The sequence below is a fragment of the Erpetoichthys calabaricus genome, chromosome 9, assembly GCF_900747795.2.
Source record: "Erpetoichthys calabaricus chromosome 9, fErpCal1.3, whole genome shotgun sequence".
Lineage (NCBI taxonomy): Eukaryota > Metazoa > Chordata > Cladistia > Polypteriformes > Polypteridae > Erpetoichthys > Erpetoichthys calabaricus.
This window is the reverse complement of record NC_041402.2, coordinates 142,634,970-142,647,336: the sequence shown is the minus strand read 5'-3', so window position 1 is coordinate 142,647,336 and position 12,367 is coordinate 142,634,970. Positions and strand designations below refer to the sequence as shown.

Sequence of the window (12,367 nt, the reverse complement as noted above, 5' to 3'; positions counted from 1 at the left end):
CTTGGGAACTGCACGTCTGACATTGTGGTCAGCAACACAGGAGCGCCACAGGGGACTGTACTTTCTCCGGTCCTGTTCAGCCTATATACATCAGACTTCCAATACAACTCGGAGTCCTGCCATGTGCAAAAGTTCGCTGATGACACTGCTATCGTGGGCTGCATCAGGAATGGGCTGGAGGAGGAGTATAGGGACCTAATCAATGACTTTGTTAAATGGTGTGACTCAACCACCTACACCTGAACACCAGCAAAACTAAAGAGCTGGTGGTGGATTTTAGGAGGCCCAGACCCCTCATAGACCCAGTGATCATCAAAGGTGACTGTGTGCAGATGGTGCAGACCTATAAATATCTGGGAGTGCAGCTGGATGATAAATTAGACTGGACTGCCAATACTGATGCGCTGTGCAAGAAAGGACAGAGCCGGTTATACTACCTTAGAAGGCTGGCGTCCTTCAACATCTGCAATAAGATGCTGCAGATGTTCTATCAGACAGTTGTGGCGAGCGCCCTCTTCTACGCAGTGGTGTGCTGGGGAGGCAGCATTAAGAGGAAAGACGCCTCACGTGTGGACAAACTGGTGAGGAAGGCAAGCTCTATTGTTGGCATGGAGCTGGACAGTTTAACATCTGTGGCAGAGCGAAGGGCGCTCAGCAGGCTCCTATCAATTATGGAGAATCCACTGCATCCACTTAATAGTATCATCTCCAGACAGAAGAGCAGCTTCAGCGACAGACTGCTGTCAATGTCCTGCTCCACTGACAGATTGAGGAGATCGTTCCTCCCCCAAACTATGCGACTCTTTAATTCCATCTGGGGGGGTAAACGTTAACATTTAACATTATACATAGTTATTGTCTGTTTTTCACCTGCATTATTATCATTCTTTAATTTAATATTATTTATTGTATCAGTATGCTGCTGCTGAAGAATGTGAATTTCCCATTGGGATTAATAAAGTATCTATCTATCTATCTATCTATCTATCTATCTATCTATCTATCTATCTATCTATCTATCTATCTATCTATCTATCTATCTATCTATCTATCTATCTATCTAAAACTCATTAAAAAAAAGTGTTTACAGCAAGCGGTTCATAAGGCTGTAGCATGAACTCCTTCAATGTTAGTTTTCTTGGTTGTTTATGATTAGTTTTTGTATAAATTAAGGATTTTCAAATTTTCGTTTTTTTCCCTGTGCTTAAAACTCATTAAAAAAAAGTGTCTACAGTGATCGGTTCATAAGGCTGTAGCGTGAACTCTTGCAATGTTAGTTTTCTTTGTTCAAGGTTTTCTCGGTGTTATTCAATGTTTTTACATTTAGTTTACTATTACACTATGCATTCTATGGTATAATTAACTATTTTTGTGGTTAAAAATCTTTAAAAAAATATATTTACATACAGTTCGTATGGTCTGGAACGGATTAATTGTATTTACATACAAATACTTCGGGTCACAACCAAATTGGGTGTGACCAGAGTTTTGGAACGAATTACGGTCGTAACCCAAGGTTCCACTGTATACAGTAAATAGTAAAACCTCGATTATCCATCAGGGGTCAGGACTGAGGCTGTGACATATAAGAGAAAAGACGAACAACAGAACAGATACCTTAAAAATGATATACAGTAGGTTAGTTTAGAGAAAATTCGTATTTATCCATCCATCCATCCTCCAACCCGCTTTATCCTAACTACAGGGTCATGATGGAGCCAATCCCAGCCAACACAGGGCACAAGGCAGGAAACAAACCCATGGCAGGGTGCCAGCCTACCGCAGGGTACACACACCCTCACACCCAAGCATGTCTTTGGACTGTAGGAGGAAACCCACGCAGACATGGTGAGAACATGCAAACTCTATGCAAGGAGGACCCGGGAAGTGAACCCAGGTCTCCTTACTGCGAGGCAGCAACGCTACCACTGCGTCACCTTGCCACCCTAGTCAAATTTATTTACAAAACAAAACTATATTAACAAAATATAATATAGTTTGTGACAGATAAGGGCGCTCTCGCTCCCTTGAACCCTCGGACAATACGCCAGACACCGGATAAAAGTCCAAATATGATATTTATTATAATAATACTGTGCACAAAGCACCACCACTCCACAAATTTCCAATAAACCATACACAATAAACAAATCACAATAATCTTCCACTCCCAGACGCTTAGCCACCCTGCCTCCCAACTCAGCTCAACGTCTGTGATCTCCCAAAGTCTTTTTTTTTTTTTTTTATATTTTTATTTTATTAATTTTCATTGTAATCATTCCATACAAATAGATCAATTTATAACCCAACAAAATTGAAGACAAATCAAACCCCACCCCTGAAAAGGAGAGCTTAGCTAAAGAAAAATTGCTTAGGGCTTTTTAATAAGGCAACATTAAACAAAAGAAAGGGAGAAGTAAATATATATGTAAATAAGAGATGGAGAAGGGAATTAAATGCGGTAATAGTTATTTCTCTTATTCTAAAATAATATTGATTAAATCCTGCCAGGTTTTGAAAAAATTTTGTACAGATCCTCTAACTGAGAATTTGATTTTTTCCAATTTCAAATAATATAAAACATCGGTTTCCCACTGACTTATCAGAGGAGAATTAGGATTCTTCCAATTTAATAAAATAAGTCTGCGTGCCAAAAGTGTAGTGAATGCAATCACAGTTTGCTTGTCCTTCTCCAATTCAAGTACATCTGGAAGAACACCGAACACAGCTGCTAATGGGTTAGGAGGGATTGTGACCCGAAGGCTGTCTGAAAGGCACTTAAAACTTTTTGTCCAAAATGTTGTTACTTTGGTGCAGGCCCAGAACATGTGACCCAGTGAGGCAGGAGCTTGGTTGCAGTGTTCGCAGGTTGGATCCTGCCCTGGAAACATTTTGGACAGTTTTAAGCGAGACAGATGAGCTCGATATATAATTTTTAGTTGAATAATTCTATGCTTTGCGCATATAGAACTCGAGTGAATTCTCTGCTTTGCTACCTTCCACTCCTTTTCTGATATATTGATTAAGAGATCTTCTTCCCAATGTCTTCTTGGATCTTTGAAAGGTATGGACTCTAATAAGATTTTAAATAATGCGAAAATGGTGTTTGTTTCCTCGAAATTGAGCAGTATTTTTTCCAGTATTGTGGAGGGTGCGAGGTGGGGGAAATCGGGTAATTTCTGTTTAACAAAATTTCTAATTTGAAGATAGTGAAAGAAAATGTGTAGCTGGGAGGTTGAATTTTGAACGTAATTGTTCAAAAGATGTAAATATGTTGTCTATTTAAAGATCTCTGAGCATTTTAATCCCAAAACTTTTCCAGGTATTAAAAACTGGATATGTTTGTGAGGGTTGAAAGAGGTGGTTCTCTTGCAGAGGTGCCACTGAAAAAAGATTTTCCATCTTAAAATGCTTTCTAATTTGGTTTCATATTCTGAGTGAGTAAAGCACAATTGGGTTATTAGTATATTTGCCATAACTTGCATTTATTGGAGAGCAGAGCAATGAGTATAAAGAAGTACTACAGGATTTTACTTCTATTGCGGACCAAGCCTGTGTATGTTCATTTATTTGTGTCCAGGTTTTTATGGCTTGTATGTTTGCTGCCCAGCAATAAAACTGAAAATTAGGTAAAGCCATGCCACCTTCTGCCTGAGGTCTTTGTAGTAAATGTTTAGTAATTTCAATTTTTGTGATAAATCCAGCACCACACACATATGTATATTGGCCATAACAATGCATAGTAGATTATAACAAAAGAGACAAATTACAAAATGCTATTAAAACTGAAGGAACGCAACTGACAATGTGGTGCCTGGGAAGAACACTATGCGCTAGCACAAGGGAAAGTTGTTCCAAAGCTCACAGCGTACTGTACAGCAGTAGTAGTGCCCTGGCTGTTAATTGAGTGACGGATAATCGAGGTTTTACTGCACATAAATCAGTATTGTTGCATATTTATTTACTATGCTGTTTATTATATCTTTGCATGTTTATTGCTATTATTTACCATCATTGTCTCTTTATGGTGTTATACCATGTCAAATATAGTCCTGTCATTATGTGTTAGATAATTTTGCACAAGAACCAGTAATACATTTAATTGCACTATATAGTTTAGTAAAGGTAAATTGATCTTAGATTTATTTTTTCATTAAGTAATTAGCTAATATTTTACACTTTTTCATTTTTCTGAACAAACATTCAAATGTAGAGTTACAGGTACCAGGATCCCATCTCAGCAGCATTGCGTAAGAGAAACCAACCCTGCATGGGGTGTCACTTACACTGGGCTAATACCTGTTCTTATTCTTTTTACTCGGTAGGATGTCTGTCATAATGCCACACACATGTATGCAATCATGATATATGCTTCCTACTCATAATGCATGGCATCACAGCAGTCCATTGTAAAATGGTGGGACTTAGGCTTGGTAACTACTACCAACTAAGCATTGGTAAAAAAAATAAATAAACAAGAAAAAAATTGAAAGACAAGAAGAAAACATTACATTTTTTATTGAATTATGACAATGATGCAGACTGTGGTTTGGTAGAGTCTGAAAGCCTTTGAAATGGTTTTCTAGCCCTTTCCAAACCTAGCTCTCTGAATATGTCTTCACTGATTAGCACCATAAATAAATAAACTGAATTGACATTCAGTAGCTTTTTCTTGCAGTTTTGAGGTATTTATTTTTGTTGTGAAAGTATATGCTTTAGGGCGGCACGGTGGCACAGTGGCACAGTGGGTAGTGCTGCTGCCTTGCAGTTGGGTGACCTGGGTTCATTTCCCGGGTCTTCCCTGCGTGGAGTTTGCATGTTCTCCCCCCATGTCTGTGTGGGTTTCCTCCCACAGTCCAAAGACATGCAGGTTAGGTGGATTAGCGATTCTAAATTGGCCCTGGTGTGTGGGTGTGTTTGTGTGTGTCCTGCGGTGGGTTGGCACCCTGCCTGGGATTGTTTCCTGCCTTGTGCCCTGTGTTGGCTGGGATTGGCTCCAGCAGACCCCCGTGACCCTGTGTTCAGATTCAGCGGGTTGGAAAATGGATGGATGAAGTATATGCTTTAAGAAAATGTACACTTAAATTTTCATTTCAATGGTAAGGGCTCGTATTAGTCAGATTCATTTGGACAAGATGGGCGTAGATCAGGTCTGATTGTTATTACTTTAGTTACATTAACTTTAATGTAAGGATCAACAACTTTTTTTAAACTTAGAGTACCAAGCAAATCAATGAAGAAAACTGCAATATTTTTTCCTCTCACACACTTCTTTATGGACTATTTTAAGTATTAATGTTTGCTAAAATATTTTATAAAATGTGCAATAATGCAGAAAAGAAGTACTAAGTTTTTCAAAGTACTCTATGTAAAGCCATTTAGACGTTTTTTTCTAACTGCATTTTACCATTGTTTAACCTATTTTTATTTTTTAATGATTTTTGGATAATATTGTCTACACCTGTGTTGTTCTTGTTGTTCCCATTTGACTTGATTCACAGGTTTACAATCGAATTCCAGTTAAGATGATGGATGGCTATAATTATGAAGTAGATGACTATGAAGAATACCCCTGTATAGAGAGAGTCTTGGACAATGTAGACATTGACACAATAGTTAATGATATTTTTAGCGTCTTTAAGGTAAGAACAACATTATCTTTTTACTTTGTGTTGTCCCCATACTTTCTTCCTTTCTTCTTTCCTTTCCTGTCTTCTTATTCAACTAATTACAGGCCATCTGACATTGGTTTGGAAAATACCATTATATAGGCCAATCTGTAAGTATCTGGTATTAAATGTACTGCACATGCTCCAAAATGTAATTTCCTGTCAGTTTTTTTATAATATTATATACTACAATCTGCAACAATAGCTGTATAGTAAATATGGCTGAAAATGCACTGGAGTTGCAAAAAATGGAAATGACCTGCACATGATTTATATATATTATTATTCAGTATGTTTGTAATTAATTTTCACAAAGCCAAAGGGTTGTCAGTGGTTAAATGGTGGCACAGGAAAAATAAAGGGAAGAAAAACAAGCACTCGTGAAACTCATAGTCACTATTGGGACAATAGTAAAAGAAGAGGGAAGGACCTACTTTGCTTTTGTGGTTCTTTAAGTTTGGCAAGCGAGTCATTCACAGTACATACATAGTAGAGGGAGTTTAAAATCTGTGTTGGAAGGCCCAAAGGTACAGTTCGTTTGTTACCTTGGTTTTCATATTTTTTTAGTAAACATACTATTTGTGTATAGTTTGGCCTTCTGGCATCTTTCAGCCTCCTCTCTCTTGTTAGTTTATACAGTATAAAGTATACTTACATAGATTGGCACGGGATGGATCAGGCACCCGGAGACCTATGTTTGAATCTTATGTCCATTGATATCTGCATAGGTTATTTTCTCTGGTTTCTTCACAAATCATTACTGGTATGCATGAAGGGTTAATTGGCAATTGGATTTTGGCTTTATCTATGTGTGTGTGCAAGAGTGTGCTCTGTGATGGACCACCCCTCTATCTAGGACCTGCCCTCTGAACATTTATATTTACTTATTTGGCTAATGCCATTTTCCAAGGCGACTTACATAATTTATGATACAGTTGATTACATTTCTTTTGGTTTTCTAATCGGAGCACAGGCAGGCCAAGTGACTTGCTCATGGTCATACAGTGTCAGAAGTGGGATTTTGAACCCACTACCTCAGAGTTTGAAGTCAAAAGCCTTAACCACCATGCTTAACTACTCACCATACATCCCCAGACCACCCTGCACATACACCTCCCCTGTATAAACACCTGGCCTAGTAAAATGCAGGATTGGTTGTTAAAGCAGGTTAAATGCAAAGTGTACTAAACAGGCCTTCCTACTTGTGGTGCCCATAGCAGAGACACATTTCACTTAGAAGCTTTATTTTGTAGATGATTTCATAGAATGTCCCATTAATCATTCAGAATAACAGAGAATAGCTTTGGTGGAAGTAAATATGTAAAGAAACAGATTATAGCTTTCTCACAAGAGATGTGGACAAAACCTATCAATCACACTTAAGTTTTTAACTGGTGTAACATTCAGAAATTTTTCAGGTGACTAAAGCCAAAGTGATAATGAAGACCATCACATCACATGACAAGATCATTATAAACACAGCAATTTATTTAATGCCATTAACAGATCATGATGCAAAGACCAGTTCAATCAAGTATAAATGATCCAAAAGTTATCAGTCAATTACTTGCACCTTGATCCAATGCATGGTATTATTACTATTTATTTTACCTTAAGAGTAGAAAAGAGGGAAGAGAATCCTTTTTCCCCAATATAAATGTTTATTCTAAAATGTTATTCATTAGATTTGAACAGATCCTCTAAGTGAGATTTAGATTTTTTCCGATTTCAAATAGTATTAACATAAGTTACCCAATGACTTAAAGAGGTGAGCTGGGATTCATCCAGTTGAGCAAGATAAGTCTATGTGCTAATAGTGAGTAAAGGCAATTACAGTTTGTTTTGTTTCTTTCTCCACTTTAAGCCCATTTGGGAATACAGTGATCCCTCGCTATATCACGCTCCAACTTTCGCAGCTTCACTCCATCGCGGATTTTAAATGCAAGCATATCTACTGTAAATATATATCATGGATTTTTGCTGGTTCGCGGATTTCTGCGGACAATGGGTCTTTTAATTTATGGTACATGCTTCCTCAGTTGGTTTGCCCAAGTTGATTTCATACAAGGGACGCTATGGCAGATGGCTGAGAAGCTACCCAACCAGAGCACATATTACGTATTAAATAAAACTCCTCAATGATATACGATATGCTTCCCACGCGGGTGCTTCGCATACTTGAAAGCCCGAATAGCACGTATTGATTTTTGATTGTTTGCTTTTTCTCTGTCTCTATCAGTTCTCTCTGACATTCTCTGCTCCTGACGGAGGGGGTGTGAGCAGAAGGGCTGTTTGCACACTGGCCTAGAGGATACGGACGCTCCTCTAAAAAATGCTGAAAGACTACCTTTACATTGCTCCCTTCCTTGCAGCTGCTTTGTCCGGTGGTGCTTCGCATACTAAAAGCCCGAACAGCCCTATTGATTTTTGATTGTTTGCTTTTCTCTCTCTTTGTCCTCTCTCTCTCTCTGACATTCTCTGCTCCTGACACGCACTCCTTTAAGAGGAAGATATGTTTGCATTCTTTTTAATTGTGAGACAGAACACTCATCTCTGTCTTTATCATGGAGCACAGTTTACCTTTTTGATTAAAGGGTGTTATTTCATGTCTAGAGGGCTCTAATAATGTTAAAAAACATATTTAGAAGGCTGTAAACAGGTTTTCTATGCTCTAATTGAATATTCGATTTATAAATAAAGAATCCTACTTCACGGAAATTCATTTATTGCGGTAGAGTCTGGAACGGATTAACGGTGATAAACAAGGGTTTACTGTACACCAAACACAACTGTTAGTAGATTAGGAGTGAATGTTACACCAAGGCTGTCTGATAGGCATTTAAAGAAGATTAGGAGTGAATGTTACACCAAGGCTGTCTGATAGGCATTTAAAGATTTGGTCCAGGTTAATGTTAAATTGGTGTATGCCCAAAACATAAGGTCCAATGAGGCTGGAGCTCAATTGCAACATTCGCAGGTTGGATCTTTCCCTGGAAACATTTTGGATAAATTTAAACGAGATAGATGTGCTCGATAAAAGATTTTAAGTTGAATAATTGTATGCTTTGTGTAATTGGAGCTAGAGTGGATTCTGTGCATTGCTGCCTTCCACTCTTTTCTGAATGTTGAGTAAGAGAATCCTTTTCCCACTGTACTCTGGATCTTTGAAAGGAAGGGACTTTAAAATGTTTTTATATTTTATAAAAATACTGTCTGAGCCTCAAGACTGAAGAAATTTCTTCTGGAATAGAAGTAGGTGGGAGGCGAGGAAAATTGGGCTGATTTTTGTTTAGCAAAGTTTCTAATTTGAAAATAATGAAAAAAATGTTTGATGGGAAGCTAATTTGGAGTGTAATTGTTTGTAGGATGCAAAGATGTTATCTTTGTACAAATCTCTAATTGATTTAATCCTGTATGTTTTCCCAAACATTAAGAACTGTGTAAATTTGAGAGGGTGGAAAAAGATGGTTATTGTGCAGAGGTACTGTGTACTTCCTAGCATTGGTTTTCAAATTATGAGTGAATGAATGATATAAACTTGTATTTATTTGGACGCAAAGCAAGGAATATAAAGAAGCACTGCAAGATTTATTTCTATTGCGCACTAAGCCTGTGTGTGTTGTGGTAGATAGGGGGCAACACATTCTGACACCAGGTAAAAGGTCCAATATATTATTTATTATAATAACAACAGGCACAAAAGCACCTTCAACTCACAATACTCAATAATAAGTGCAATAATCAATAACACAAATACCTAATCCTCCACTCCTAGCAGCTCAGTCACTCTTCCTCCCCAACTCGGCTCCCCTGCTGGGATCTCCCACAGTCCGTTTTAAACTCCTTGAATCCGGAAGTGCTTCTGTCCCGTCAGTCCACGTGACTTCCTAGCACTTCCGGGTCAGATCAAACTTCTACAGCCCGGAAGTACATAATTTCTTCCGTTCCCGTGACTGGGAAGTACTTCAGGGCTATACGGAAAGTAAACGTTGTTGCAGCATCGACTGGTGGCCCCCATGGTATCCAGGCAGGCCTGTGAAGAAGAACTCCAATGTCCATGATGCCCTGCTGGAATTCGGGGGCCCCTCCATGTTGGCAAGGAGAGCTCCATCTAGCGATATGGGGGTATTGGTCGGGATAAACTGCCGGCCATATATCTACAGTGGTTCATCTCTTTGTGTCAAATATCCAGGTTTTTATACTGTATCTTGTACAGTTGCCGCCCAGTATTAAAATTGAGAGTTAGGTAGAGCCATGGCCACCTTTTGCCTTAGGGTCTTTGTAGGGGTCTTGTCCTTTGGATGGCGTGGATGTTTTGAATCTATACTAATTAATAAAAGGCAAAGCCCTCACTGACTCACTGACTGACTGACTGACTGACTGACTCATCACTAATTCTGCCACTTCCCGTGTAGGTGGAAGGCTGAAATTTGGCAGCTGATTCCTTACAGCTTACTTACAAAAGTTAGGCAGGTTTCATTTTCGAAATTCAAACGCGTAATGGTCATAACTGGAACCTCTTTTTTCACAATATCTGTAATGGACGGCAGCTCGATGGCCGTGGGAGGAGGAGTTGAGTGTCACCTCAGTCACGCCTCCCACGTAGATCACGTGAAAAGACTGTAACGCAGTAGGGACAAATGAAGGGTAGGAGCCGCAAAGCAGCGAAGAACAAAAAATTCATTAAACAATTGAGAAGGGAGCGAAACAATAAGAAGCCAGCGAGTGAAGCATACAAGCATGTTCATAAGGGAAACAAAGGCACGGTGTAAAACGTAAGTTTAAATTAAGTTTATAGAAATGCTCCTGCTGCGGATTGCAATAAACATATTCGCGAGATAAAAGTTTAATGAGAAGACACGAGGTATAAACGAACCACATGCCGTGGCGCAACGTTAGGGGCAACAGTTTCAACGCATTCTATGATCTGCTTCTCGCAACTGAAAGACGGCACATGGCGGATGTTAGCCGACTTGCTGACCGCAACGTTAGGGCTTCAACTCTGGCGCTGAGACGATACAGATTCGATTCCCGAGAGGGGATGCAGTGAGTGATGTATGCCTGATGAGCCCAGAATTAGGGAGAAACACGTGTCGGCATATTCTTTGCATTATTTGAAAGTAAACTATTAAAACCATTCTATGATCTGCTTCTGGGAACAGAAAGAGGGCACGTGGCGGATGTAAGGCGACTTCCTACGACCAACCACAAGCGTAACCTGGCAGGTAAACCATCCATACAGTCAGATTGTGATTCAGAAAACGAATGCCATGAATGTAATTACGCACGATCTACATACTGTCAAATAAACGAAGACACACGCCGTAGCGCGACAGCTGTGAAAAGCGAGGTTCACAAAAAAAACAGATCCTTAACAATTGGTATTGGTATATTTCGATCCGTTTAAAAAGGTTTTTATTTGTCTTCTTAAAAATTAAAAGCAGTACTTCGCCGCAACGAAGCGCGAGAAGTTTGGCTATATATATCTGCTTCTCACAATTAAAAGAGGGCACGTGGCGTATTTTAGGGACGACTTCATGACCAAAATAAGTGTTACCTGCCAGGTAGGGTTACCACTTTTAATACAAAAAAATAAGGGACGCATACTGCAGTCCCAGTGCCAACACTTTGCAGACTCTACTTAAAAGACCCGCCCTCCTCACTGGACAGTTAAAAAGACCAATCAAAGCTAACGATGACATCAAGTATTATCCAATCAAAAGTAGAAAGGAGGCATCTTCATAAAATGCGTGTGGGATGATTTGCATGAGACGCTGCTTTAAAAAAAAATATGGGACAAATCCCGTCCCGGTATTGAATTCAGAAACGGGACGCGCAATTTCATTCTCAAATACGGACGATTCCGTATTTTAAAGGACGGGTGGCAGACCCTACAGTGCCAGGTAACCACCCATACAATCCAGATTGTGATTCAGACTAGGAATGCAATGAATTTAATTAGCCCGAGTCTACAATACAAGGGCGTAAAGTCTTGCAACATTCAAAGATAATGGTTTGGGATAAGTACACCATAGAACATAAAAGAGCTTATGAAGCATTGAACCGAAAAAAGCAAGATCTCAGAGATCGTAAAAAAAGAAATAGGAGCTAATGTCGTTTACTCGCTGTAGATTTTAGTCAAACATTACGCAGTTTATTTCACGAGGGAGACCAGCAGATGAACTCAACGCGTGTTTAAAATCCATGCTTCTCCACGCTCGGTTATTATGTCGCGTGTTCTCGGGTAGGTGCACCAAAAAATGTATATTTAAGCATGTAATGGGCAAACAAAAAATGAGGTATACCCGAAGGCACTGCAGTAGTACTTAATGTAACTTTACTTCTTAAATGTTAATGTTTTACTGTTTAATAATTGATACGCTTCTTATATGTTGTTCAAATTCTTTTATCAAAATACCAGTGACAGCGCAATGCACGATAACGTGGAGTGAATACACCATACGCATCCGCCCACGGCCGCCCTGGTGTGCGCAGATAGGAGTTGATTCTACAATAAAATAAAATAAAGATAAAAAGAGTAATACAATCATCACCCATAAAGCGGATAGTAGACGTGACGTACTATATGTGTACCAGATTTCAAGTCAATAGGTGAAACGGTTTGCGAGCTACAGGTGATTTAAAATCCTGGACAAACAAACGAATAGCCACGGTAGCAAATTACAGAAGAGAATTTT

The 12,367-nt window shown here is 39.1% G+C and overlaps 1 pseudogene; it reads left to right on the top strand.

Annotated features, from left to right (window-relative positions):
* Positions 1 to 12,367, top strand: part of LOC114657654 (alpha-2-macroglobulin-like protein 1) — a 195,538-nt pseudogene that overhangs the window by 79,911 nt on the left and 103,260 nt on the right.